Source organism: Lolium perenne, chromosome 6 (assembly GCF_019359855.2).
Source record: "Lolium perenne isolate Kyuss_39 chromosome 6, Kyuss_2.0, whole genome shotgun sequence".
In the NCBI taxonomy this organism is placed as follows: domain Eukaryota; kingdom Viridiplantae; phylum Streptophyta; class Magnoliopsida; order Poales; family Poaceae; genus Lolium; species Lolium perenne.
Genome location: NC_067249.2, coordinates 224,494,325 through 224,518,220, shown reverse-complemented (window position 1 = coordinate 224,518,220; position 23,896 = coordinate 224,494,325).

Here is a 23,896-nt window from a genome sequence, read left to right as displayed (position 1 = left end):
TTCTGGACATTGCATAATGCTACTGGACATTGGTGGATCAAAGAAATTCATCCAACATAGCAAAAGAGGCAATGCGAAATAAAAGGCAGAATCTGTCAAAACAGAACAGCTCGTATTGACTAATTTTAAAATGGCACCAGACTTGCTCAAATGAAAATGCTCAAATTGAATGAAAGTTGCATACATATCTGAGGATCATGCACGTAAATTGGCTTAATTTTCTGAGCTACCTACAGGGAGGTAGACCCAGATTCGTGACAGCAAAGAAATCTGGAACTGCGCAGTAATCCAAATCTAGTACTTACTTTTCTATCAATGGCTTTACTTGGCACAATAAATCACAAAACTAAGATAAGGAGAGGTTGATACAGTAGTAAACAACTTCCAAGACACAAATATAAAACAAAGTACTGTAGCAAAATAACACATGGGTTATCTCCCAAGAAGTTCTTTTCTTTATAGCCATTAAGATGGGCTCAGCAGTTTTAATGATGCACTCGCAAGAAATAGTAGTTGAAGCAAAAGAGAGCATCAAGAGGCAAATTCAAAACACATTTAAGTCTAACATGCTTCCTATGCATAGGAATCTTGTAAAGAAACAAGTTCATGAAGAGCAAAGTAACAAGCATAGGAAGATAAAACAAGTGTAGTTTCAAAAATTTCAGCACATAGAGAGGCATTTTAGTAACATGAAAATTTCTACAACCATATTTTCCTCTCTCATAATAACTTTCAGTAGCATCATGAGCAAACTCAACAATATAACTATCACATAAAGCATTCTTATCATGAGTCTCATGCATAAAATTATTACTCTCCACATAAGCATAATCAATTTTATTAGTAATAGTGGGAGCAAATTCAACAAAGTAGCTATCATTATTATTCTCATCAAGTGTTGGAGGCATAGTATAATCACAACAAAATTTACTCTCCATAGTAGGTGGTACCAAAAGACTACTATCATTATAATCATCATAAATAGGAGGCAAAGTATCATCAAAGAAAATTTTCTCCTCAATGCTTGGGGGACTAAAAAGATCATGAAAACCAGCTTCCCCAAGCTTAGAACTTTCTATATTATTATCAACAATGGTGTTCAAAGCGTTCATACTAATATTACTACCAGCATGCAAATAAGATTCCATAGGTTTTTTAATTTTCGCATCAAACAATCCATGTTTTAAATCAGGAAATAGAATAAGAAGCTCATTCTTGTCCATTATGCCAAACTAGTGTAAACAAGAAACAAAAAGTTGCAATTGCAGGATCTAAAGGAAATAGCTTCGAGTACTTACAACGGCACCGGAAAATAGCTTGGTAGCCGAGGTCCGGAGTGTGAGTACCTTTTACCTTTCCTCCCCGGCAACGGCGCCAGAAAATTAGCTTGATGTCTACGTTCCCCCTCCTTTCCTGTAGACAGTGTTGGGCCTCCAAGAGCAGAGGTTTGTAGAACAGTGACAAGTTTTCCCTTAAGTGGATCACCCAAGGTTTATCGAACTCAGGGAGGAAGAGGTCAAAGATATCCCTCTCATGCAACCCTGCAACCACAAAGCAAGAAGTCTCTTGTGTCCCCAACACACCTAATAGGTGCACTAGTTCGGCGAAGAGATAGTGAAATACAGGTGGTATGAATAAGTATGAGCAGTAGCAACGGTGCCAGAAAATAGCTTCTTTGGCGTGTAGTTGATGGTGATAGTATTGCAGCAGTAATGTAACGATAAAACGATGAAACAAGCAGTAGTAACGCAGTATTTAGGAACAAGGCCTAGGGATTACACTTTCACTAGTGGACACTCTCAACATTGATCACATAACAGAACAGATAAATGCATACTCTACACTCTTGTTGGATGATGAACGCATTGCGTAGGATTACACGAACCCTCAATGCCGGAGTTAACAAGCTCCACAATTTGTTCATATTTAAGTAACCTTATAGTGTAAGATAGATCAATACAACTAAACCAAGTACTAACATAGCATGCACACTGTCACCTTCATGCATATGTAGGAGGAATAGATCACATCAATATTATCATAGCAATAGTTAACTTCATAATCTACGAGAGATCATGATCATAGCATAAACCAAGTACTAACACGGTGCACACACTGTCACCTTTACACACGTGCAGGAGGAATAGAACTACTTTAATAACTTTGCTAGAGCAGCACATAGATAAATTGTGATACAAACTCATATGAATCTCAATCATGTAAAGCAGCTCATGAGATTATTGTATTGAGGTACATGGGAGAGATGAACCACATAGCTACCGGTACAGCCCCGAGCCTCGATGGAGAACTACTCCCTCCTCATGGGAGCAGCAGCGGTGATGAAGATGGCGGTGGAGATGGCAGCGGTGTCGATGGAGAAGCCTTCTGGGGGCACTTCCCCGCTCCGGCAGCGTGCCGGAACAGAGACTCCTGTCCCCCAGATCTTGGCCTCGCGATGGTGGCGGCTCTGGAAGGTTTACGTGGTTTCGTCGAACGTATCGGGGTTTTCGATCCGGGGCTTTAAATAGGCGAATAGGCGGCGCGGGAGGGTCGAAGGGCGACGACACCATAGGGCGGCACGGCCAGGGCCTGGGCCGCGCCGGCCTATGGTCTGGGGGCCCAGTGCCTCCCCTCTGGTCCTTCCCGGGTGTTCTGGATGCTTCCGGTGAAAATAGGAACTTGGGCGTTGATTTCGTCCGATTCCGAGAATATTTCGTTACTAGGATTTCTGAAACCAAAAACAGCAGAAAACAGGAACTGGCACTTCGGCATCTTGTTAATAGGTTAGTTCCAGAAAATGCACGAATATGACATAAAGTGTGCATAAAACATGTAGATAACATCAATAATGTGGCATGGAACATAAGAAATTATCGATACGTCGGAGACGTATCAGGGGGGCGCGCCCCCCTGGTGTGTGGCTCCACCGTGGCCCTTCCGACTCCGACTCTTCGCCTATAAAAGCCTCCCTGACCTAAATCTTCGAGACGAATAAGCCACGGTACGAGAAACCTTCCAGAGTCGCCGCCATCGCGAAGCCAAGATCTGGGGGACAGGAGTCTTTGTTCCGGCACGCCGCCGGGGCGGGGAAGTGCCCCCGGAAGGCATCTCCATCGACATCACCGCCATCTTCATCACCGCTGCTGTCTCCCATGAGGAGGGAGTAGTTCTCCATCGAGGCTAAGGGCTGTACCGGTAGCTATGTGGTTAATCTCTCTCTCCCATGTACTTCAATACAATGATCTCATGAGCTGCCTTACATGATTGAGATCCATATGATGAGCTTTGTAATCTAGATGTCGTTATGCTATTCAAGTGGATTTTAGTTATGTGATTTCCGGAGACTCCTTGTCCCACGTGTGTAAAGGTGACAGTGTGTGCACCGTGTGGGTCTCTTAGGCTATATTTCACAGAATACTTATTCATTGGGTTATGATTTGAGTTGGATGTCTCTATGAAATTGTGGTGTGTTAGTACCTCCTATGAATGCTCACAGTGACAGCGTGGGGTGTTTATTAGTACTTGGGAATACATCTTTAAGGTGTGCCTACATGATGAATTAGTGTTCGTTATCTTGCCAGAGAGTAATTCAGAATAGCATAGTGAAGTGCTTATTTATATTCCTTTATGATTGCAATGTTGAGAGTGTCCACTAGTGAAAGTATGATCCATAGGCCTTGTTTCCGAACATCGAATCTATGTTTATTTACTGTTCTGTAGCATGTTTACTCGCTGCCATATTTATTTCTTATTGCTATTACCACTCATATCCATCCATATTACTTGTATTTCACTATCTCTTCGCCGAACTAGTGCACCTATTGATGTCTACGGGTGCTTCTATTCTTGTAGACAGTGTTGGGCCTCCAAGAGCAGAGGTTTGTAGAACAGCAGCAAGTTTCCCTTAAGTGGATCACCCAAGGTTTATCGATCTCAGGGAGGAAGAGGTCAAAGATATCCCTCTCATGCAACCCTGCAACCACAAAGCAAGAAGTCTCTTGTGTCCCCAACACACCTAATAGGTGCACTAGTTCGGCGAAGAGATAGTGAAATACAGGTGGTATGAATATATATGAGCAGTAGCAACGGCACCAGAAAAGTGCTTTGCTGTCCAGGACTGGCGTGTGGTTGATGGTGGTAATATTGCGGACAGTACAGATGCAGTAGAATAGTAAACAAACAGCGATAGCAGTATTTAGGAACAAGGCCTAGGGATTATACTTTCACTAGTGGACACTCTCAACATTGATCACATAACAGAATAAATAAATAGATGCTAGACTCTACACTCTCTTGTTGGATGATGAACACCACTAACTGTGTAGGATTACACGAACCCTCAATGCCGGAGTTAACAAGCTCCACAATATTCGATGTTCATATTTAAATAACCTTAGAGTGCATGATAGATCAACATAACCAAACCAAGTACTAACATAGCATGCACACTGTTACCATCACACTATGAAAGGAGGAATAGATCACATCAATACCATCATAGTAATAGTTAACTTCATAATCTACAAGAGATCACAATCATAGCATATACCAAGTACTTCATGATGCACACACTGTCAACATTACATCATGGAGGAGGAATAGACTACTTTAATAACATCACTAGAGTAGCATATAGATGAATTGTGATACAAAACTCATATGAATCTCAATCATGTAAGGCAGCTCATGAGATCATTGTATTGAAGTACATAGGAGAGAGATTAACCACATAGCTACCGGTACATCCCTTAGCCTCGATGGAGAACTACTCCCTCCTCATGGGAGACAGCAGCGGTGATGAAGATGGCGGTGGAGATGGCAGCGGTGTCGATGGAGAAGCCTTCCGGGGGCACTTCCCCGTCCCGGTGGTGTGCCGGAACAGAGACTCCTGTCCCCCAGATCTTGGCTTCGCGATGGCGGCGGCTCTGGATGGTTTCTCGTACCGTGGCTTTTCCGTCTCGAAGATTTAGGTTAGGGACCTTTTTATAGGCGAAGAGGCGGCGTCAGAAGGTCAACGAGGCGATGACACAACAGGGGGGCGCGGGCCCCCCTTGGCCGCGCCAGGGTAGTGTCTGGTGGGCCTGTGGCCCCTCTCTGGCGGCTCTCGGGTGTTCTGGAAGCTTCGTCCAATTCTAAGACGCTGGGCGTTGATTTCGTCCAATTCCGAGAATATTTCCTTACTAGGATTTCTGAAACCAAAAACAGCAGAAAACCCCCTTGGTCGCGCCAGAGTAGTGTCTGGTGGGCCTGTGGCCCCTCTCTGGCGGCTCTCGGGTGTTCTGGAAGCTTCGTCCAATTCTAAGACGCTGGGCGTTGATTTCGTCCAATTCCGAGAATATTTCCTTACTAGGATTTCTGAAACCAAAAACAGCAGAAAACAGGAACTGGCCCTTCGGCATCTCGTCAATAGGTTAGTTCCGGAAAACGCATAAAAACGATATAAAGTATGCATAAAACATGTAGATATAAACAATAATGTGGCATGGAACATAAGAAATTATCGATAAGTCTGAGACTTATAAGCATCCCCAAGCTTAGTTTACGCTCGTCCCAGCGGTAAACGATAACAAAGATAATTTCTGGAGTGACATGCCATCATAACCTTGATCATACTATTGTAAGCACATGTAATGAATGCAGCGATCAAAACAATGGTAAATGAGATGAGTAAACAACTGAATCATATAGCAAAGACTTTTCATGAATAGCACTTTCAAGACAAGCATCAATAAGTCTTGCATAAGAGTTAACTCACAAAGCAATAATTAAAAGTAAATGTATTGAAGCAACACAAAGGAAGATTAAGTTTCAGCGGTTGCTTTCAACTTATAACATGTATATCTCATGGATATTGTCAATGTAAAGTAATATAACAAGTGCAATATGCAAGTATGTAGGAATCAATGCACAGTTCACACAAGTGTTTGCTTCTTGAGATGGAGAGAAATAGGTGAACTGACTCAACATAAAAGTAAAAGAAAGGCCCTTCGCAGAGGGAAGCATTGATTGCTATATTTGTGCTAGAGCTTTGATTTTGAAAACAAGAAACAATTTTGTCAACGGTAGTAATAAAGCATATGTGTTATGTAAATTATATCCTACAAGTTGCAAGTCTCATGCATAGTATACTAATAGTGCCCGCACCTTGTCCTAATTAGCTCGGATTACCTGGATTATCATTGCAATGCATATGTTTTAACCAAGTGTCACAAAGGGGTACCTCTATGCCGCCTATACAAAGGTCTAAGGAGAAAGCTCGCATTGGATTTCTCGCTATTGATTATTCTCAACTTAGACATCCATACCGGGACAACATAGACAACAGATAATGGACTCCTCTTTTATGCATAAGCATGTAACAACAATTAATTTTCTCATATGAGATTGAAGATATTTGTCCAAAACTGAAACTTTCACCATGGATCATGGCTTTAGTTAGCGGCCCAATGTTCTTCTCTAACATTATGCATGCTCTAACCATTTTAGTGGTAAATCTCCCTTACTTCAGACAAGACGGACATGCATAGCAACTCACATGATATTCAACAAAGAGTAGTTGATGGCTGATGACCCACAAGTATAGGGGGTGTATCGTAGTATCTTCGATAAGTAAGAATGTCGATCCCAACGAGGAGCAGAAGGTGTTGACAAGCAGTTTCGATGAAGGATTCACTGTAAATGCTCACAGACAAGAATTCAGGGGGTTTTGATGTAACAGTTGAATAAAGTACGAGTAAGTAAAGTGCGAGAGTAATAATTGCAGCGAGTGGCCCAATCCTTTTTAGCACAAAGGACAAGCCGGTTTGTTTACTTATGATGACCAAACGTTCTCGAGGACACACGGGATTTTAGTCTAGTGCTTTCGCTACATACGGCTAAATAATCTTCATTGTTATGATAAGTGTTGTGTGGGTGAACCTATGCTAATGTACCGCCCTTCCTAGGACTAATACATACTTGTGATTATACCCCTTGCAAGCATCCGCAACTACAAGAAAATAATTAAGAATAAATCTAACCACAGCCTTAAACTCTGAGATCCTGCGATCCCTCCTGCATCGATATACCAACGGGGGTTTAGGTTTCTGTCACTCCGGCAACCCTGCAATTAGCAAACGAATACAAGATGCATTCCCCTAGGCCCATAAATGGTGAAGTGTCATGTAGTCGACGTTCACATGACACCACTAGAAGAATAACACCACAACTTAAATATCACACCATTGAATATTACTCAACCATAGTTCACTACTAACATTTAGACTTCACCCATGTCCTCAAGAACTAAACGAACTACTCACGAGACATCATATGGAACATGATCAGAGGTGATATGATGATGAATAACAATCTGAACATAAACTTGGTTCAACGGTTTCACTCAATAGCATCAACAACAAGTAGAGATCGATACCGGGAGAGTTTCCCCTATCAAACAATCAAGATCAAACCCAAATTGCTACGGCAGTGACGGTGTCCAGCGGTGATGACGGCGGTGATGATGGTGGAGATGATGATGATGGTGATGGCGATGATGTCCAGCTCGATGATGGTGACGATGGCGTCGATTTCCCCCTCCCGGAGGGAATTTCCCCGGCGGATTCCTGCCCGCCGGAGAGCTCTTTTCTCTCTGGTGTTCTCCGCCCCGCAGAGGCGGCTGTAACTCTTCGCGAGGTACCCTCTGTGGCTTAGGTTTTCGGGACGAAGGATTTCGCGAAGAAAAGGAGGCGAAAGGGGTCGTGGGCCCCCCAAACCACATGGCGGCGCGGCCAGGGCATGGGCCGCGCCGCCCTAGGGTGTGGGCCTGATACGTCTCCGACGTATCGATAATTTCTTATGTTCCATGCCACATTATTGATGTTATCTACATGTTTTATGCACACTTTATGTCATATTCGTGCATTTTCTGGAACTAACCTATTAACAAGATGCCGAAGTGCCGATTCTTTGTTTTCTGCTGTTTTTGGTTTCAGAAATCCTAGTAAGGAAATATTCTCGGAATTGGACGAAATCAAAGCCCAGGGGCCTATTTTCTCACGAAGCTTCCAGAAGTCCGAAGGAGAGACGAAGAGGGGCCACGGAGGGGCCACACTATAGGGCGGCGCGGCCCCCCTTGGCCGCGCCGGCCTGTAGTGTGGGGCCCCCGTGCCGCCTCTTGACCTGCCCTTTCGCCTATAAAAAGTCTCCGTGACGAAACCCCGATGCGAGAGCCACGATACGGAAAACCTTCCGGAGACGCCGCCGCCGCCGATCCCATCTCGGGGGATCCAGGAGATCGCCTCCGGCACCCTGCCGGAGAGGGGAATCATCTCCCGGAGGACTCTACGCCGCCATGGTCGCCTCCGGTGTGATGTGTGAGTAGTCTACCCCTGGACTATGGGTCCATAGTAGTAGCTAGATGGTTGTCTTCTCCCCATTGTGCTATCATTGTCGGATCTTGTGAGCTGCCTAACATGATCAAGATCATCTATCTGTAATTCTATATGTTGCGTTTGTTGGGATCCGATGAATAGAGAATACTTGTTATGTTGAGTATCAAAGTTATATCTATGTGTTGTTTATGATCTTGCATGCTCTCCGTTACTAGTAGATGCTCTGGCCAAGTAGGGGGTTGTAACTCCAAGAGGGAGTATTTATGCTCGATTGTGGGTTCATGCTGCATTAACACACAGGACGATGTGAGAAAGTTCTAAGGTTGTGTTGTCTGTTGCCACTAGGGATAAAACATTGATGCTATGTCTAAGGATGTAGTTGTTGATTACATTACGCACCATACTTAATGCAATTGTCCTGTTGCTTTGCAACTTAATGTTTGGAGGGTTCGGATGATAACACGAAGGTGGACTTTTTAGGCATAGATGCGGTTGGATGGCGGTCTATGTACTTTGTCGTAATGCCCACATAAATCTCACTCGACTCATCATGAAATGTATGTGCATGGTCATGCTCTCTTTATTTGTCAATTGCCCAACTGTAATTTGTTCACCCAACATCTTTGTTCGTCTTATGGGAGAGACACCTCTAGTGAGCTGTGGACCCGGTCCAATTCTCTTTCTTGAAATACAATCTCTTGCAATCTTGTTCTCTTGTTTTACGCAAACAATCATCTTCCACACAATACGGTTAACTCTTTGTTACAGACAAGCCGGTGAGATTGACAACCTCAACTGTTTCGTTGGGGCAAAGTATCTTGGTTGTGTTGTGCGGGTTCCACGTTGGCGCCGGAATCACGGTGTTGCGCCGCACTACATCTCGCCGCCATCAACCTTCAACGTGCTTCTTGACTCCTACTGGTCCGATTAAACCTTGGTTTCTTGCGAGGGAAACTTGCCGCTGTGCACATCACACCTTCCTCTTGGGGTTCCCAACGGACGTGCCAACCACACGCATCAAGCAAATTTCTCGGCGCCGTTGTCGGGTGAGATCAAGACACGCTGCAAGGGGAGTCTCCACTTCTCAATCTCTTTACTTTGTTTTTGTCTTGCTTAGTTTTATTTACTACTTTGTTTGCTGCACTAAATCAAAATACAAAAAAATTAGTTGCTAGTTTTACTTTATTTGTTATCTTGTTTACTATATCAAAAACACAAAAAAATTAGTTTACTTGCATTTACTTTATCTAGTTTGTTTTATTTACTGTTGCTAAAATGGCCAACGCTGAAAATACTAAGTTGTGTGACTTCACAACCACAAATAATAATGATTTCTTATGCACACCTATTGCTCAACCTGCTACTACAGCAGAATTCTTTGAAATTAAACCTGCTTTCTTGAATCTTGTTATGCGAGAGCAATTTTCTCGTGTTAGTTCTGATGATCTTGCTGCCCATCTTAATAATTTTGTTGAACTATGTGAAATGCAAAAATATAAAGATGTAGATGGTGATATTATTAAATTAAAAATTGTTCCCTTTCTCATTAAGAGGAAGAGCTAAAGATTGGTTGCTATCTCTGCTAAGAATAGTATTGATTCATGGACTAAATGCAAGGATGCTTTTATTGGTAGATATTATCCCCTGCTAAAATTATATCTTTGAGGAGTAGCATAATGAATTTTAAACAATTAGATACTGAACATGTTGCTCAAGCTTGGGAAAGAATGAAATCTCTGGTTAAAAATTGCCCAACCCATGGATGACTACTTGGATGATCATCCAAACCTTCTATGCAGGACTAAATTTTTCTTCACGGAATTTATTGGATTCAGCTGCTGGAGGTACCTTTATGTCCATCACTCTTGGTGAAGCAACAAAGCTTCTTGATAATATGATGATCAACTACTCTGAATGGCACACGGAAAGAGCTCCACAAGGTAAGAAGGTAAATTACATGTCAAGAAACCTCTTCCTTGAGTGATAAGATTGATGCTATTATGTCTATGCTTGTGAATGATAGGACTAATATTGATCCTAATAATGTTCCATTAGCTTCATTGGTTGCACAAGAAGAACATGTTGATGTAAACTTCATTAAAAATAATAATTTCAACAACAATGCTTACCTAACAATTCTAGTAACAACTATAGGCCATATCCTTATAATAATGGCAACGGCTATGGTAATTCTTATGGGAATTCTTACAACAATAGTAGGAGTTCACCCCCTGGACTTGAAGCCATGCTTAAAGAATTTATTAGTACACAAACTGCTTTTAACAAATCTGTTGAAGAAAAGCTTGGGAAAATTGATATACTTGCTTCTAAAGTCGATAGTCTTGCTGCTGATGTTGATCTTTTGAAATCAAAAGTTTTGCCTAATGAGAATCATCATAATAAAATTACTACTACAGCAAATGCCATTCAAGTTAGAATTAATGAGAATATAAGATTAATGGCTGAAGCTGCGTGCTAGGTGGGATAGAGAAGAAAATGAAAAACTAGCTAAAGAGAAGAATATAGCTAAAGTTTGGACTATTACCACCACTAGTAATGCTAATGCTACACATGTTGCTGCACCTCCTACTCATACTAATAAAAGAATTGGTGTTAGCAATGTTTCCACTTGAATGCAAAGCGCGAAAAACTGCACAGAAAGCTGCTAAAGCTATTTGAGCACTTTGTGATAAAGCTGCTGAAATTTTTTCCAACATTGGGGATGATGATCCCATTGCTTTAGATTATAATGGTTTGAATTTTGATGATTGCCACATCTCTGAAGTTATAAAGTTCTTGCAAAAACTTGCTAAAAGTCCTAATGCTAGTGCTATAAATTTGGCTTTCACGCATCATATTACAAATGCTCTCATAAAAGCTAGAGAAGAGAAACTAGAGCGTGAAGCCTCTATTCCTAAAAAGTTAGAGGATGGTTGGGAGCCCATCATTAAGATGAAGATTAAAGATTTTGATTGTAATGCTTTATGTGATCTTGGTGCAAGTATCTCTGTTATGCCTAAGAAAATTTATAATATGCTTGACTTGCCACCGCTGAAAAATTGTTATTTGGATGTTAATCTTGCTGATCATTCTACAAAGAAACCTTTGGGTAAAGTTGATAATGTTCGCATTACCATTAACAATAACCTGGTTCCCGTTGATTTTGTTGTCTTGGATATTGATTGCAATGCATCTTGTCCCATTATATTGGGAAGACCTTTTCTTCGAACTTTTGGTGCTATCATTGATATGAAGGAAGGTAATATAAAATATCAATTTCCTCTCAAGAAAGGTATGGAACACTTCCCTAGAAAGAGAATGAAGGTACCTTTTGATTCTATTATGAGAACAAATTATGATGTTGACACTTCATCTCTTGATAATACTTGATATACACTTTCTGCGCCTAGCTGAAAGGCGTTAAAGAAAAGCGCTTATGGGAGACAACCCATGTTTTTACCTACAGTACTTTGTTTTTATTTTGTGTCTTGGAAGTTGTTTACTACTGTAGCAACCTCTCCTTATCTTAGTTTTGAGTTTTGTTGTGCCAAGTTAAGCCGTTGATAGAAAAGTAAGTACTAGATTTGGATTACTGCACAGTTCCAGATTTATTTGCTGTCACGAATCTGGGTCCACCTCCCTGTAGGTAACTCAGAAAATTAAGCCAATTTACGTGCATGATCCTCAGATATGTACGCAACTTTCATTCAATTTGAGCATTTTCATTTGAGCAAGTCTGGTGCCATTTTAAAATTCGTCAATACGAACTGTTCTGTTTTGACAGATTCTGCCTTTTATTTCGCATTGCCTCTTTCGCTATGTTGGATGAATTTCTTTGATCCACTAATGTCCAGTAGCATTATGCAATGTCCAGAAGTGTTAAGAATGATTGTGTCACCTCTGAATATGTCAATTTATATTGTGCACTAACCCTCTAATGAGTTGTTTCGAGTTTGGTGTGGAGGAAGTTTTCAAGGATCAAGAGAGGAGTATGATGCAACATGATCAAGGAGAGTGAAAGCTCTAAGCTTGGGGATGCACCCGGTGGTTCACCCCTGCATATATCAAGAAGACTCAAGCGTCTAAGCTTGGGGATGCCCAAGGCATCCCCTTCTTCATCGACAACATTATCAGGTTCCTCCCACGAAACTATATTTTTATTCCATCACATCTTATGTGCTTTTTCTTGGAGCGTCGGTTTGTTTTTTGTTTTGTTTGAATAAAATGGATCCTAGCATTCACTTTATGGGAGAGAGACACGCTCCGCTGTAGCATATGGACAAGTATGTCCTTGGTTTCTACTCATAGTATTCATGGCGAAGTTTCTCCTTCGTTAAATTGTTATATGGTTGGAATTGGAAAATGATACATGTAGTAATTGCTATAAATGTCTTGGGTAATGTGATACTTGGCAATTGTTGTGCTCATGTTTAAGCTCTTGCATCATATGCTTTGCACCCATTAATGAAGAAATACATAGAGCATGCTAAAATTTGGTTTGCATATTTGGTTTCTCTAAGGTCTAGATAATTTCTAGTATTGAGTTTGAACAACAAGGAAGACGGTGTAGAGTCTTATAATGTTTTCAATATGTCTTTTATGTGAGTTTTGCTGCACCGGTTCATCCTTGTGTTTGTTTCAAATAAGCCTTGCTAGCCTAAACCTTGTATCGAGAGGGAATACTTCTCATGCATCCAAAATACTTGAGCCAACCACTATGCCATTTGTGTCCACCATACCTACCTATACTACATGGTATTTTCCGCCATTCCAAAGTAAATTGCTTGAGTGCTACCTTTAAAATTCCATCATTCACCTTTGCAATATATAGCTCATGGGACAAATAGCTTAAAAACTATTGTGGTATTGAATATGTAATTATGCACTTTATCTCTTATTAAGTTGCTTGTTGTGCGATAACCATGTTCACTGGGGACGCCATCAACTATTCATTGTTGAATTTCATGTGAGTTGCTATGCATGTCCGTCTTATAGGAAGTAAGAGAGATCTACCACCATATGGTTAAGCATGCATATGTTAGAGAAGAACATTGGGCCGCTAACTAAAGCCATGATCCATGGTGGAAGTTTCAGTTTTGGACAACAATCCTCAAATCTCAAATGAGAAAATTATTAATTGTTGTTGAATGCTTAAAGCATTAAAAGAGGAGTCCATTATCTGTTGTCTATGTTGTCCCGGTATGGATGTCTAAGTTGAGAATAATCAAAAGCGAGAAATCCAAATGCGAGCTTTCTCCTTAGACCTTTGTACAAAGCGGCATAGAGGTACCCCTTTGTGATACTTGGTTAAAGCATATGTATTGCGGTGATAATCCAGGTAGTCCAAGCTAATTAGGACAAGGTGCGGGCACTATTGGTACACTATGCATGAGGCTTGCAACTTATAAGATATAATTTACATGATGCATATGCTTTATTACTACCGTTGACAAAATTGTTTCATGTTTTCAAAATCAAAGCTCTAGCACAAATATAGCAATCGATGCTTTTCCTCTATGGAGGACCATTCTTTTACTTTCAATGTTGAGTCAGTTCACCTATTTCTCTCCACCTCAAGAAGCAAACACTTGTGTGAACTATGCATTGATTCCTACATACTTGCTTATTGCACTTATTATATTACTCTATGTTGACAATATCCATGAGATATACATGTTACAAGTTGAAAGCAACCGCTGAAACTTAATCTTCTTTTGTGTTGCTTCAATATCTCTACTTTGAATTATTGCTTTATGAGTTAACTCTTATGCAAGACTTATTGATGCTTGTCTTGAAGTGCTATTCATGAAAAGTCTTTGCTATATGATTCACTTGTTTACTCATGTCATATACATTGTTTTGATCGCTGCATTCACTACATATGCTTTACAAATAGTATGATCAAGATTATGATGGCATGTCACTCCGGAAATTATACGTGTTATCGTTTTACCTGCTCGGGACGACGAAGCAGAACTAAGCTTGGGGATGCTGATACGTCTCCGACGTATCGATAATTTCTTATGTTCCATGCCACATTATTGATGTTATCTACATGTTTTATGCACACTTTATGTCATATTCGTGCATTTTACGGAACTAACCTATTAACAAGATGCCGAAGTGCCGATTCTGTTTTCTGCTTTTTTTTTTTTCAGAAATCATATTAAGGAAATATTCTCGGAATTGGACGAAATCAAAGCCCAGGGGCCTATTTTCTCACGAAGCTTCCGTAAGTCCGAAGGAGAGACGAAGAGGGGCCACGGAGGGGCCACACTATAGGCGGCGCGGCCCCCCTTGGCCGCGCCGGCCTGTAGTGTGGGGCCCCCGTGCCGCCTCTTGACCTGCCCTTTCGCCTATAAAAAGTCTCCGTGACGAAAACCCCGATCGAGAGCCACGATACGGAAAACCTTCCAAAGGACGCCGCCGCCGCCGATCCCATCTCGGGGGATCCAGGAGATCACCTCCGGCACCACACGGAGAGGGGAATCATCTCCCGGAGGACTCTACGCCGCCATGGTCGCCTCCGGTGTGATGTGTGAGTAGTCTACCCCTGGACTATGGGTCCATAGCAGTAGCTAGATGGTTGTCTTCTCCCCATTGTGCTATCATTGTCGGATCTTGTGAGCTGCCTAACATGATCAAGATCATCTATCTGTAATTCTATATGTTGCGTTTGTTGGGATCCGATGAATAGAGAATACTTGTTATGTTGATTATCAAAGTTATATCTATGTGTTGTTTATGATCTTGCATGCTTTCCGTTACTAGTAGATGCTCTGCCAAGTAGATGCTTGTAACTCCAAGAGGGAGTATTTATGCTCGATAGTGGGTTCATGCTGCATTAACACAGGGACGATGTGAGAGAAAGTTCTAAGGTTGTGTTGTGCTGTTGCCACTAGGGATAAAACATTGATGCTATGTCTAAGGATGTAGTTGTTGATTACATTACGCACCATACTTAATGCAATTGTCTGTTGCTTTGCAACTTAATACTGGAGGGGGTTCGGATGATAACCTGAAGGTGGACTTTTTAGGCATAGATGCAGTTGGATGGCGGTCTATGTACTTTGTCGTAATGCCCAATTAAATCTCACTATACTCATCATGATATGTATGTGCATGGTCATGCTCTCTTTATTTGTCAATTGCCCAACTGTAATTTGTTCACCCAACATGCTGTTCGTCTTATGGGAGAGACACCTCTAGTGAACTGTGGACCCCGGTCCAATTCTCTTTACTGAAATACAATCTCTTGCCAATCTTTGTTCTACTGTTTTCTGCAAACAATCATCTTCCACACAATACGGTTAACTCTTTGTTACAGCAAGCCGGTGAGATTGACAACCTCACTGTTTCGTTGGGGCAAAGTATCTTGGTTGTGTTGTGCAGGTTCCACGTTGGCGCCGGAATCACTGGTGTTGCGCCGCACTACATCTCGCCGCCATCAACCTTCAACGTGCTTCTTGACTCCTACTGGTCCGATTAAACCTTGGTTTCTTACTGAGGGAAACTTGCCGCTTTGCGCATCACACCTTCCTCTTGGGGTTCCCAACGGACGTGCCAACCACACGCATCAGGGCCCACCCTGGGTCCTCCTGGCCCCTCCTTCTGGCTTCCTTCGTCATCTTGAAAAATAGGATTTTTGGTATAATTTCCTTCCACAGTTGATCTTCCGAAATATTGCGTTCTGACGGTGCTTTTTCCAGCAGAATCCTGGCTCCGGTGCTTGATCCTCCAATAATGATGAAACATGCAAAATAGATGAAATAACATAAGTATTGTGTCCCAATATGAAATATATCAATGAATAACAGCAAATTATGATATAAAATAGTGATGCAAATTGGACGTATCAACTCCCCCCAAGCTTAGACTTCGCTTGTCCCCAAGCGAAACTGAGCTCGATAGACAGGACCACATGTTTATGGAGTGAAGAGTCGATAAATAAAATACGGACAAGAAGCATCATATTCATTCACACAAGACATTATAGTAAACAACCTCTTATAACTCAACTTGAAACAAGTATAAGGTAATCACAAGTAAAGGTGCATAAGAAATCATAATTGGTGATGGCAAACTTCGTTCTTGGTCAGAGAACAATTAACAGTTTATACTTATCTCATTGAGCAGCGCTCTCATGTTAAAGTTTATAAGGCACAACTTGCATACTCAATCATAATGGTCTCTTCATAATCATTGATAACGTGCAAAGCTATATTCATTCAGATAAAACTTGTACTAAACAAGGAAGAATAAAAGACATGATGAAGCAAATCACAATATAATGGTTTGATCACAACTACTCAAATGCTTGCTTGAGATGGAGGGAAATAGGTTTACTGACTCAACATAAAGTAAAAGACAGGCCCTTCGCAGAGGGAAGCAGGGATTAAATCATGTGCTAGAGCTTTTTCAGTTTTGCAATCATATAAAGAGAATAAAAGTAACATTTTGAGAGGTGTTTGTTGTTGTCAACGACTGGTAGCGGGTACTCTAACCCCCTTGCCAGACAACCTCCTAAGAGCGGCTCCCATATTATTTTCATTTTGTGTGGCACTCCTTCCAACCTTTCTTTCACAAACCATGGCTAACCGAATCCTCGGGTGCCTGCCAACAATCTCATACCATGAAGGAGTGCCTTTTTATTTTAGCTTTATTATGATGATGACACTCCCCCCAACCTTTGCTTACACAAGCCATGGCTAACCGAAACCTTCGGGTGCCTTCCATCAATCACATACCATGGAGGAGTGTCTATTTAGTTTAATTAATTTGGGACTGGGAATCCCATTGCCAGCTCTTTTTGCAAAATTATTGGATAAGCGGATGAAGCCACTAGTCCATTGGTGGAAGTTGCCCAACAAGATTGAAAGATAAAACACCACATACTTCCTCATGAGCTATGAAACATTGACACAAATAAGAGATACTAAGTTTTGAATTGTTTAAAGGTAGCACATGAAGTATTTACTTGGAATGGCAGAAAATACCATGTAGTAGGTAGGTATGGTGGACACAAATGACATAGGTTTGGGTTAAGGTTTGGATGCACGAGAAGTATTCCCTCTCAGTACAGGTCTTTGGCTAGCAAGGTTAATTAGCAAGCATAAGAGTCGAGGGAAACAAACAAATATACATATGATAGAAACAATCATGCATCTTCCTTGTAAGCACAAACAATCTTAACTTCAGAATAGTAAGCTATGAGCTAACAAGAAAGACAATGAAACATCTACATGTATTTCTCTTTTCTACTTAAACCTCAAAGTGTTGTTGCTATTGACCAATGCTAAGTTTGCCAAAACCAAATAGATTTATTCAATGCTCCCAAAGTGATACCAATACTAACAGCAAGGTAAATCATATAATAGAGATTGCAAACTAGAATAGGATGTGCAATATGTAAATGATAAGACTTCTCATTAATATTCCATAACGATAACTCACACCAAGGGATACATAGATAACCAACTAAAGGAGAGACACTTCCAACTGCAACCCATCTTATATGATAACTTCCCTACTCATGATATGACACTACTTGACAATAAAAGTAAAAGGTAGTAATAATGTGATACCGCGGCACTCCCCCAAGCTTGGAACAAACCAAGGGGATGCCAATACCGATGATGAATTACTCCTGCGGCGATGGTGGTGATGAACTCCTCCCGCGCTTCTTAATAAGCTCCTTCATCTTCAGTTTCTCAGCTTGACAATTCTGCACTAAGATTCGGAGAGATTCATTGTTATCTGAAGTTGGCGATGACGACCTTGTGATGCGAATCGAGTGGTATTCAATCATTCTTCGGAGACGGCAATTCTCCTCCTGGAGTATCTCCACTTCTCTTCTTAGAGCCCGATATTGATCACAAAACTCATCGGTAATCTGTAGCACTTCTTCCATCATGGGGAAGGAGTCGAGGCTAAGAGCGAGTGGTATAGGTCCCTGCAGGTTATGAGAAAAAGAACGTCGAGTGTCAACAGATCCCACCAAGATTTGCTTGCTCCCTCCGGCTTGCTGCTCTTGTCTTGATGGCACCTCCTTCACTTCTTCCTCCGAAAGCCCCTTGCCCTTGTTGTTGGAGGCCATGGTGCTTCTAGACCGAAAACAGATCTGGCGAAACAGCTCGAAACAAAACACGTCGAGAAAACGATATACGGACCTCCGGGGTCCGGGGGATTATATAGCAAAAATTTTCACAACAAACGGAAAGTACCGGATCGAATCCGTAGTCGGAAAGGGGCGACGGGGCGGCCAAACCATAGGGCGGCGCGGGCCCTGGTCAGGCCGCGCCGGCCTATGGTGCCACACCCTCGTGCATCCTTTCCACTCCGTTTCGAACTCGTAATTTTTCATATTTTCCAAAAACAGCGAATATATTGTTCGGAAAGTAAATTGCGTACTTTTCATTACCAGCACTGTTACCTATTCAAAGTCGAGTTAGTGATTGTCAATTTGCCCTTTGATGAAAGCTTAGGTGTTTCCACTTGAATAATATCAACATCAACATTATAGGAATCACCTGAGATATAATGCTTGAGTCTTTGTCCATTCACCACTTGCGTAGCATTGCCTTGGAGAGAGCTAATTTTGATTGCTCCTGAACGATACACCTCCTCGACGACATACGGTCCTTCCCATTTCGAGAGTAATTTCCCTGCAAAGAATCTGAGACGAGACCGATACAATAGGACTTTATCCCCAATATTAAATTCTCTTTTGATAATCCTCCTATCATGCCATTTTTTAACTTTCTCTTTAAAGAGTTTAGCATTTTCATAAGCTTCACTTCTCCATTCATCTAGAGAACTCAATTGCAACAACCTCTTATCACCGGCAAGTTTAGGATCTTTATTTAATTCTCTAACAGCCCAATAAGCTTTGTGCTCTAGTTCTAAAGGTAAATGACAAGCTTTCCCATAAACCATTTTATAAGGTGACATTCCCATGGGATTTTTATAAGCAGTTCTATAAGCCCAAAGTGCATCCTTCAATTTACTAGCCCAATTTTTTCTAGTTTTATTAACGGTCTTTCCCAAAATAGATTTAATCTCTCTATTTGATAATTCTACTTGACCACTAGTTTGAGGATGATAAGCGGAAGCAATTCAATGATTAATACCATACTTAGCAAGAGTTTTTCTAAAACCTCCATGAATAAAATGAGAACCTCCATCAGTCATAATATATCTAGGTACTCCAAATCTAGGAAAAATAATATCTAAAAGCATTCTTAAAGAGGTCTCACCATCAGCACTTTTTGTAGGTATAGCTTCCACCCATTTAGTAACATAATCAACAGCAACAAGTATGTGAGTGTTACCTTAGAAGACGGAAAAGGTCCCATGAAGTCAAATCCCCAACAATCAAACGGTTCAATAACAAGAGTATAATTCATAGGCATTTCATTGCGTCTGGAGATATTACCAACCCTTTGGCATTCATCGCAAGATAAAATAAACTTTCTCGCATCCTTGAAGAGAGTTGGCCAATAAAATCCTGATTGTAGAACCTTTTGCGCGGTTCTTTCTCCGGCGTGATGTCCTCCATAAGCACTACCATGACATTTACTCAATATCTCCTGTTGTTCATATTCGGGAACACATCTTCGCATAATACCATCCACTCCTTCTTTATATAAGTGTGGGTCATCCCAGAAATAATGCCTCAAATCATAAAAGAATTTCCTCCTTTGCTGAGCTGAAAAGGTTGGAGGCAAGTACTTGGAAACAATAAAGTTAGCATAATCAGCATACCAAGGACTGTCTCGCGAGCTCACCTTTATTACAGCCAATTGTTCATTTGGAAAACTATCATTAACAGGAACATGATCATAAACAATATTTTCCAATCTAGACAAATTATCAGCAACAGGATTATCAGCACCTTTCCTATCTACAATATGTAAATCAAATTCTTGCAAAAGAAGTACCCATCTAATAAGCCTCGGCTTAGCATCTTTCTTTGTCATTAGGTATCTAATTGCAGCATGATCAGTATGAATAGTAACTTTTGAATCAACAATATAAGATCTAAATTTATCGCAAGCAAAGACTACAGCTAATAATTCTTTTTCAGTTGTAGCATAATTTCTTTGAGCAGCATCAAGAGTTTTACTAGCATAATGAATAACATTCAGCTTTTTATCTACTCGCTGTCCAAGAACAGCGCCTACAAAGAAAATCACTAGCATCACACATAATCTCAAAGGGTAAGTTCCAATCAGGAGGTTCAACTATAGGAGCAGTTGTTAAGGCTTTCTTAAGAGTTTCAAAAGCTTCCTTACAATCATCATCAAAAACAAATGGTACATCTTTTTGAAGAAGATTAGTAAGAGGCTTTGAAATCTTGGAGAAATCTTTAATAAATCTCCTATATAACCCGACATGACCAAGAACACTACGAATACCTTTAACGTCCCTTGGATAGGGCATCTTCTCAATTGCTTCAACTTTAGCTCTATCAACTTCAATACCTCTCGTAAATTTTATGTCCCAATACAATTCCTTCATTAACCATAAAGTGGCATTTCTCCCAATTAAGAACAAGGTTAGTCTCTTCACATCTCTGCAAAACTTTATCAAGGTTTCGCAAGCAACTATCAAAAGAATTCCCATAGACGGAAAAATCATCCATGAATACCTCTACAATACTTTCACAAAAACCATGAAAAATAGCAGACATGCATCTTTGAAAAGTAGCAGGAGCATTACATAAACCAAAAGGCATGCGTCTATAAGCATAAGTTCCATAAGGACAAGTAAAAGTGGTTTTCTCTTGATCTTTAGCTTTATGACAATTTGTGAAAACCCAGAATAACCATCAAGAAAGCAAAAATGAGTATTTTTAGACAATCTTTCTAGCATTTGATCAATAAATGGTAAAGGGTAATGATCTTTCTTAGTAACTTTATTAACTTTTCAAAAATCAATGCACATTCTATACCCTACAACTACTCTTTGAGGGATGAGCTCATCATTATCATTAGGCACAACAGTCATTCCTCCTTTCTTGGGAACGCAATGCACAGGACTAACCCATCTACTATCAGCAATAGGATATATAATACCAGCTTCAAGAAGTCGTAATACCTCATTCCTTACCACTTCCTTCATCTTCGGAATTAGACGACGCTGATGTTCAACAACAGGCTTTGCATCATCTTCCATATTAATAGCATGTTGGCAAATAGAAGGAGAAATCCCTTTCAAATCATCAAGAGTGTAGCCAATAGCTCCTCGGTGCTTCTTCAATATTTCCAATAACCTTTATTCCTCAATCCCTGAAAGCTTAGAACTAATAATAACAGGATATATTTTCTTATCATCAATATGAGCATATTTAAGATTATCAGGCAAAGGCTTTAAATCAAAAACAGGATCTTCCTTTGGTGGAGGTGTTGTACCCAAATCTTCCACCGGTAAATCATGCTTGAGAATAGGTTGGCGAAGAAAAATTTCCTCAAGCTCATCTCTTTCTTTCCTAAAAACTTCACTCTCGCTATCCTCCAAATGTTGCTGCAAAGGATTGTTAGGAACAAGAACGATAGATGCACACTGTTCCATTTTAAAATCATTACTAGGCAAATCAGCTTTATAAGGAGTTTTAGTAAATTTAGAGAAGTTAAACTCATAAGATTCACCAGCAAATTTAGTCAAAATTTTCTCTTTCTTGCAATCTATAATAGCTCCACAAGTATTTAGAAAAGGTCTACCAAAAATAATAGGACAATAATCACTAGCAGCAGAACCAAGTACCAAAAAGTCAGCAGGATATTTAATCTTACCGCATAAAACTTCCACATCTCGAACAATACCAATTGGAGAAATAGTTTCTCTATTAGCCAGCTGAATAACCACATCAATATCTGATTCTCTATCCTTGTCGTTCTCCCAACCTTCAGTATTTTCTTGGATCCGATCAAGAAGGTCCCTTTTAAACTCTTCTTTGTTGCGTGTAAATGATCCAGAACAAGAAGTATCCAGCAAGGTCTTGTCTTGAAAAGAAAGTCTTGCATAGAAATTATCAATAATAACATTAACAGGAAGCTCATGAATGGGGCATTTGAGCATTAAAGACTTCAATCTCCCCCAAGCTTGGGCAATACTCTCTCCATCATGAGGCCAAAAATTATATATGCGATTCCGATCCTTATGAATTTCACTTGGAGGATAGAACTTAGAATAAAACCGGGGCACAATATCATTCCATTCAAGAGAATCCCCATTATCCAGTAATTTATACCAATGCGCCGCCTTACCAGACAGCGATAAAGAGAATAGTTTCTTCCTCACTTCATCCATAGCAATACCTGCACATTTGAATAACCCGCATAATTCATGCAAAAACAGTAAATGATCACCAGGATGGACAGTTCCATCCCCTTCATAGCGGTTATCCATAACACGTTCAATAATTTTCATAGGTATTTTATATGGTATTACTTCCTCACCTGGCGCCTCATCCACTACCGTTGCAGTAGTAGTAGATTTCCCAAATAAAAATTGAAGAGAAGATCTCTCCATAATGACTTATAGCAAGAAAGTAAATAAAATCAGCACAACAAGAAAGGTTTTCCTTACCAATTCCACTTACCAATAGCGCTTCACTCCCCGGCAACGGCGCCGGAAAATAGTCTTGATGACCCACAAGTATAGGGGGTGTATGGTAGTATCGTCGATAAGTAAGAATGTCGATCCCAACGAGGAGCGAGAAGGTGTTGACAAGCAGTTTCGATGAAGGATTCACTTGTAAATGCTCACGAGACAAGTATTCGTGGGGTTTTGATGTAACGAGTTGAATAAAGTACGAGTAAGTAAAGTGCGAGAGTAATAATTGCAGCGAGTGGCCCAATCCTTTTTAGCACAAAGGACAAGCCGGTTTGTTTACTTATGATGACCAAACGTTCTCGAGGACACACGGGATTTTAGTCTAGTGCTTTCGCTACATACGGCTAAATAATCTTCATTGTTATGATAAGTGTTGTGTGGGTGAACCTATGCTAATGTACCGCCCTTCCTAGGACTAATACATACTTGTGATTATACCCCTTGCAAGCATCCGCAACTACAAGAAAATAATTAAGAATAAATCTAACCACAGCCTTAAACTCTGAGATCCTGCGATCCCTCCTGCATGGATATACCAAAGGGTGTATAGGTTTGTCACTCCGGCAACCCCGCAATTAGCAAACGAATACAAGATGCATTCCCCTAGGCCCATAAATGGTGAAGTGTCATGTAGTCGACGTTCACATGACACCACTAGAAGAATAACACCACAACTTAAATATCACACCATTGAATATTACTCAACCATAGTTCACTACTAACATTTAGACTTCACCCATGTCCTCAAGAACTAAACGAACTACTCACGAGACATCATATGGAACATGATCAGAGGTGATATGATGATGAATAACAATCTGAACATAAACTTGGTTCAACGGTTTCACTCAATAGCATCAACAACAAGTAGAGATCGATACCGGGAGAGTTTCCCCTATCAAACAATC